The sequence below is a fragment of the Vicia villosa genome, unplaced genomic scaffold, assembly GCF_029867415.1.
Source record: "Vicia villosa cultivar HV-30 ecotype Madison, WI unplaced genomic scaffold, Vvil1.0 ctg.001374F_1_1, whole genome shotgun sequence".
NCBI lineage: Eukaryota > Viridiplantae > Streptophyta > Magnoliopsida > Fabales > Fabaceae > Vicia > Vicia villosa.
In genome coordinates, this window is record NW_026705596.1 from 189605 (window position 1) to 197307 (window position 7703).

Here is a 7703-nt window from a genome sequence, read left to right on the forward strand (position 1 = left end):
GTTGATTCCTTCGAGAACGGTGACCGGGTGGCGTATGTGTATTGATTATAGGAGGTTGAACCAAGCAACAAGAAAAGATAACTTTCCATTACCTTTTATGGATCAAATGTTAGAGAGGTTAGCCGGAAGAAATTTCTATTGTTTCTTGGATGGTTATTCGGGATACAATCAAATATCAGTGAATCCGGCGGACCACGAGAAAACTGCTTTTACATGTCCTTTTGGCGTTTTCGCATACCGAAGAATGCCATTTGGACTATGTAATGCTCCTGCAACATTTCAAAGGTGCATGCAAGCTATCTTCTCAGATTTGATCGAGAAAAGCATTGAGGTGTTCATGGATGATTTTTCTGTGTACGGGTCGTCATTTGACTTGTGCTTGAAGAACCTTGATGTGGTGATGGAGAGATGCATTGAAACAAATTTGGTTCTCAACTGGGAGAAATGCACTTTCATGGTGACGGATGGGATTGTTCTTGGCCACAAGGTTTCTTCAAAGGGGCTTGAGGTCGATCCGGCAAAAATTGAAGTTATTGAAAAGCTTCCCCCTCCGGTGAATGTGAAAGGCATAAGGAGCTTTTTGGGACATGCTGGGTTCTATAGAAGATTCATCAAGGATTTCTCCAAGGTCGCAAAGCCTTTGAGCAATTTGCTCAACAAAGGTATGGAATTTAATTTTGATGAATCATGTCTAAAAGCTTTCCTAGAACTTAAATAAAATTTGACCACCACACCCATAATTGTCGCTCCTAATTGGTCGCTTGAGTTTGAACTCATGTGCGATGCTAGTGACTATGCGGTTGGTGCGGTCTTAGGCCAAAGGAAGAACAAACAATTCCATGCTATACATTATGCGAGCAAAGTTTTAAATGAGGCACAGGTTAACTATGCCACTACCGAAAAAGAATTGCTCGTAATTGTATTTGCATTGGAAAAGTTTCGTCCTTACCTCATTGGTTCTAAAGTTGTGTGTTATACTGATCATGCCGCAATCAAATATCTTCTCACCAAGCCTGATTCAAAACAGAGGCTTATTCGGTGGATTCTTTTGCTTCAAGAATTTGATCTTGAAGTGAAAGATAAGAAAGGTACAGAAAATTTGATTGCGGATCATTTGTCTCGGTTAGTGAATACCGAGGTGACAAACAATGAAAAAGAGGTGAGGGAAGAATTCCCAGATGAAAAACTGTACATGGTACAAGAAGTTAGACCCTGGTTCGCAGATATGGCTAATCACAAAGCATCTGGCTGGATACCGAAGGATCTAACTTGGAATCAAAGAAAAAAGTTTTTAAACGATGCTAATTTTTATGTTTGGGATGATCCTCACCTGTTTAAGTTGAGTAGTGACAATCTTTTGAGAAGATGTGTCGCGGATGAGGAGACAAAAAGCATTTTGTGGCATTGCCACAATTCGCCTTATGGTGGTCATTTTAATGGTTTGCGAACGGCCACAAAAGTCCTTCAATCGGGATTTTGGTGGCCTACTTTGTTCAAAGATGCTTACCACCATGTTGCCTCATGCGACAGTTGTCAAAGAACTGGTGGAATAGGGAAAAGAGAGGAAATGCCCCTCCAAAGTATTGTAGAAGTTGAGGTATTTGATTGTTGGGGCATTGATTTTGTTGGACCATTCCCTTCCTCAATGTCAAATGAATACATCTTGGTAGCTGTGGATTATGTGTCTAAGTGGGTGGAAGCGATTGCTTCACCCAAAGCGGATGGTAAGACCGTGATAAAGTTTTTGAAGAAAAATATATTTTCGCAGTTTGGCTCGCCAAGAGTGATAATTAGTGATGGTGGATCTCATTTCTGTAATGCTCCGCTTGAAAAAGTGTTGGAGCAATATGGAGTAAAGCACAAGGTAGCTACTCCATATCATCCACAAACTAATGGGCAAGTTGAGAGGACCAATAGAGAGATTAAGAGAATTCTTGAGAAAACTGTGTCTAGCTCTAGGAAGGATTGGTCAATGAAGTTAGATGAAACCTTGTGGGCGTATCGGACCGCTTTCAAAGCACCGATCGGTCTTACACCATTCCAAATGGTGTATGGTAAAAGTTGCCACCTTCCCGTAGAATTAGAACATAAAGCATATTGGGCCTTGAAGCTTTTGAATTTTGACCACAAGTTGTGTGGAGAGAGAAGAAAAATCCAACTAAATGAGTTGGAAGAGATGAGATTGCATGCCTATAAGTCTAATTCGATTTACAAGGAAAAGACCAAATTCTATCATGATAGTAAGATTAGAATTAAGGACTTTAAGGTAGGGCAATTAGTTTTACTCTTCAATTCCCGGTTAAAACTTTTTCCGGGAAAGTTGAAGTCAAAATGGTCCGGACCGTTTTTGGTCAAAGAAGTGAGAAGCCAAGGGGCTATTGTGATAGAGGACCAAAAATCAAACCAAGAGTGGGTAGTAAATGGTCAGAGGTTGAAGGTTTATCGAGGAAGCGATTTTAATCGTGAAACTTATGTTTTATCGTTTGGCGATCCTTGATTGCCTTTGACCGTCGAGCTGACCGACGTTAAACAAAGCGCTCTTGGGAGGCACCCCAAGTTGTATATATTCACTTGTATTTGTGTTATTTGTGCAGGTGGGATTTTTGAGTTGTCGTCGAGCCAGAAACGATCTACCGGTATTTTTGGGCGTGCTGAAACAATGTAGTTTTTCTGCTGTTTCTGGTGTAGCGCGCGTCGCACCCATATGCGCGCGTCGCGCGCTATGTGAACTCAAGGACCCCTTCCAGGCAGAGAGGAGGGCGCGTCGCGCCGAGTCTTCGCGCGTCGCGCGCTGTACATATTTTTGAAAAAAAAATAAATAAATAATTTTGTTTGGGCCCACCCATGCTGGGCCCGACCCGGTTTCGTGTTCAGAAGTAAGTTTTAGGGTTTTTGGAGGTCATAGCCTCCATTCCTCTTTGTGCCAAGAAACCAAACACACACACACCCAAAATTTTCGATTCTTGCATTTATCCTCACTATTACTCGTCTCTCTACTGTCATCAATCATCTGAGGTATGTTCTTTTTCTCCTTTCTTTCCATTAAACTAGTTTTAGTTGTTAGGTTTTTAGATTTAGGAATATTTTGAATAATTTTGAAAAACTAGGGTAGAAAACAATCGTTTGCTGTATCTTTTGCTTTCTGGAACCTTTGGAAGGGAGGAGAAGCTTGTCTCCTCTTCTGTTTTATAGTTTTTGAAGGAATTTTTCTGGGTTTCGCAGAGCGCGCGTCGCGCCCTGTTCAGCGCGCGTCGCGCCCTGGGTTAAACTTTGAATTTTTTTTTATGCATTCTGTGAATTTGTATAGGGTCTGTTTTGTGATTGATGATGAATGTGGATTGATGTAGGCTATTAAAATAGAGGTTATGCTAACTTTGTTTCAATTTTTGTGTGTTTTGGTTTGATTTGAAATTGTGCAGGAATGGCACCCTTTTTGAAGAGAAAGAAGACTGGTTCTGGTGAGGGATCTTCCTCACAAGCTGGCAGGTTTGATCGGACGAAGTTTCTAGGTCCGGAGCAAGAGGCGAGGTACCATGAGCTCGAAAGCCGAGTTGTGTGGAGTGAACGCACTGTGGTTCCTATTGACCACGGCCTTTTCCAAAGGGCGTGGACTGCTTTGTCTGAAACATGCTGGGACAAGTTGTTCACTCCACCAAAATTCTATCAGGTGGATATTGTCAGAGAATTCTACGCAAACGCCTTGCCTCCGAGCGGTTGGTCAGGTACTGAAGCTTACCCGTTTAAAACATGGGTGAGAGGTAAGGCCATTGATTTTAGCAAAGAGGCTATTTTTGATTTTTTGGATAACCCTCTTGCTTTGGTAGAAGAGTGCCAGTACCATCCCAGGTTGAATAGAGGAAACTGGGACGTGGAGAGTATTAGGGAGAGGATTTGCAGGACTGGTTTCACCTATACTCTGACTAAAGCTGGGCTGCCAAAGACTTTTACTCGTAGTCAGTTGACGGAGGAGGCTCAGTTGGTGACTTCGGTGGTCCTTTACAACATTAGGCCACGGAGTCACACTTCCCCCCTCACCATTGATACGGCAGGTCTGGTTCAGGGTATCTTGAAAGGTGATAACATTGACGTATCTCGGATCGTGGCAAATGAGCTGAAAAGAGTCGCCCTGAATGGGACTCTTCATGGAGATGGGGTGAAATGTAGGTTGATTTTTCCTGGTTTAATAATGGGTTTGTGTAGGAAGGCTGGTGTCCGGTTCCCATCTGGTGGCATGATCCCCATGGATGGTGTTATAGATGATATTTTTGCTAACAGGTACTGTTTACCTGGAGGTCGTCCTTTCGGTGCTGCTCAAAGTGCATCTGACCTTCCCGATGCTTCTCAAGCTGTTCCGGTTGCTGCTGCACCGCCTGCTGGTCCTCAGTATGGTGATGCAAGTGATTGGAACTATCAGATGCATATGGCGCATCAGAGAGCATTTATGTTTTTGCAGGATTCTATCCGGCAGCTTTCTCTGCAGCAGCCTGTTGGTACCCGGGATGATTTATCTGCTTATGCTTCATGGCCTGAGGGCAGGCTAGATCCTGAGGAGGGGATGGCTGATGATGAAGAGGATACTTCCGATGCGGAGTAGTTCTTCTGCTTTATTTTTATCGCTTTATTTTTATTGTTTTTAGTTTTATGTTAGAACAATTTCTACTTTGTTTTTAATTTTGTTCCATCCTGGTGGATGAGGTACTTTGAAAGGCTAAGTTTACGCCTTTGGATAGTTAACACCATTTGGTGTGGTTTTTGCTTTATTTAAGTTCAGTTTATTTTATTTTTGCATTTATTTATTTTTAAGAAGTTTTATTTTAGTTTAATGTTTTTAATGAGTTGTCCTGATGATTAATTAGCTGGAACACGACTTTTTGTTGTCACGATGAATTTGGGTGATGCAACACAATTTGAGTGGTGATGATATAAGTTGAAAACTGTACGTGCAAGGTACATCCTTTATCGTTTTGTTTATCAAGTACCGTTGATTCTGATGCTTTTAAATTGTACAAATTAGTTGTCATTAATTTCTGTTGATAAAATTAGTTCAATTATGAATCATTTTAGCCTAGCTGTAGTTGTGAGGAGACTTTCCACTGTGTAGATATATAATAAATTGTGCTGGATACCAGCAATGTGCGTTTTAACTCGTTTTTATTATGATTAATCTTGCATTTATTATTAAATTGTGTTAAGCATGAAAGTGATCAAGGCGTTTTGTTCTGCATTACGAGTATAACTTCTCTACCATATATAACCTACCCGGTGAGTGTGTGTGCATTTGATAACCATTTTGAGCCGTTTTTGCCAAGATTCAATCGGTATCAATTCCTTGTCTATATTTGCCGATTTTTGATCTGAATCTTGATGATTTTCTTTCAACCTTGAAGAGCACCATTAATTGTGGTTAGGAATGATTCCTTTTCGCCTTAGAATAGAGAGCATTCGTGATTATGTGGTGGTAATATTCAAGTTGGGGAGAATAAAAAAAAATTTTGGTTGTATTGGTAATGAGAAGTAAATAAGTGATTGCTCAAGAAAAAAAAAAGAAAGAAAGAGAAAAAGAAAAAGAAAAAGAAAAAAAAAAAGCTTTGTATATAGCTAGTCCTTTAAAATAAAAAGGTGAACTCTTGAGCAATAATATTGTATGATTTGTTGATAAAGAGGTGTGGATGTAAGTGTATTTGAATGCTCTCTTAGGTATTGACCCTTTCGATTCAATGGCCGTGAGATATGACACTTCGTTGTTAACCAAGCCAAGCTACAACCCGAAAGTCCTTAGTGATTCATGCTTATATACTTTTTATTTATTCTGTGCTTAGATGAGTTCATAATTAATTCGGTATGTTTGCGTCATTGTCTGGTGAGTGTTAGGATCCTCCATTTTTGTTCTCTCTGAGGGAAGTGCGTAAGTGTGATTCATTTTTGAACTTCTTTTGCTTGTGGAATTATTTGACATAAAATTTGTATATGAGGATTAGCATTGTTATCATGGTGCTTCGATGGAAACTGGTAAGGATTGATCTTTCTGTACTGTTGGAATTTGAACCACTCAATTGTTCTTGTTTCTGCTTGATTGTTTCATTTGTGAAATTTTGTGTTCCCGGTAATTTATCATTGTTTTGTTTGAGGACAAACAAGAGTTTAAGTTGAGGAGAGTTGTTAGGTGCCAAATATTGTTAATATTTAGTTTAATTAGTGGCACCTTTGAACCGATTTTATCGAGTATGCTTTTAATTCTTTGAACTTTTAGATAATTATTTATAGTTTACAATTTTTAGCTTTCATTTTATGTTAATTTGTGTTTTTAGTTTTGATTGTGTAGGTTTTGGCCAATTTTGGGATGTTTGGAGCTTGTTTTGAGCTTGACAAGAGAGTGCCTGGCAGAAGTATGCGCGCGTCGCGCGGGCATGTGGGCGCGTCGCGCCCTGGGCAAGAGATTTTGAAGCTTCATCCAGAGACCTGCGCGCGTCGCGCGCATGGGCGGTTTATATTTTATAAGTGTAATGGCGCGTAGCGCGCTGGAGGGCGCGACGCGCCCTGGACAGATTTCAGAAAAACTATATAAAGAGATTTTCAGATATTTTGTGGTGTGTGGTTGATTTTGAGAGCTTAAGAACACTTGTCTACTGTAGCAAACATAGAGTTGAAGATTGGAAGCCTTGATCGTCGATTAATCGCCTTTGATGCTTGTTGATCTTCATCCTTTCCTTCTTGTGCAAGCTACCATTCTCATGGATAGCTAAATCCCTTTTGTATCAAGATAAGATGTAATCTTCCTAGCCTTTTGTATGTTTTTCTTGTGAATATATGTGTATGAACAAGTGATGATCAATATAGATGGTTTAGTTTGTTTATTAAAGCTTTTCTTTGGTATAAATGTTTGAGACATCAATGTTTGTATCTAGACCTAACTCATCATCTTTCAAACTATAATTTGCAGACATGGATTTAGAGTTTGATGTTTACTAAGTATCGGTTTTAAAACGTTATTTGTATTGTTTAAACGGTGGAGAAATTGTCGGTTAAACAATACGGTAAATCTAGCTATATCGTTGCGGACACGGACGATATAGGTGTCGGTACGTAATTATATTGATCGTTAGCAAGTTCATAAGCATATATTTATAAGGAAACATACAAACTTAGGTCGATGAAATCGAATCTTGATACATTCTCTTTAACTTAGAACTTTCATTAATTTACTCTTTGCTACTAAAATTGAATGATCTTTTGCAAACTTAAAACTAAAGTAACCTTAACTCAAGACAAAATAGGCTATAGAACGGCGGTGATATCGCAATAATCCCTGTGGATACGATATAAACGAAAAGTACACCACAATACTCTTTCAACATCAGCCTTGTGACAAAAAGTTTTGATTAATCAGCCAGCCTTGTGGCAAAAATTTTCAATGAAGTCAGCCTTGTGACAAAAACTTTGATTAATCAGCCAGTATGGTGGCAAAAAGGTTTGATTGATTAGCCAGCCTTGTGGCAAAAAAAAGGTTTGATTGATTGATTGATTGTTTGTGATGATATAGAAGAGATACTCCTATCATAGAGATGAAAAATGTCTAATCTCCTAGGGTATTTGTTTTGGATATTGGGGATGCTTATAAGAAGCCCGTGGGTCCTTGTACGAAGCCCAAGAGGAGGCTATCCGAGGGTCCTTGCATTGTAAGCCCAAGAGGAGGCTATGGGAGG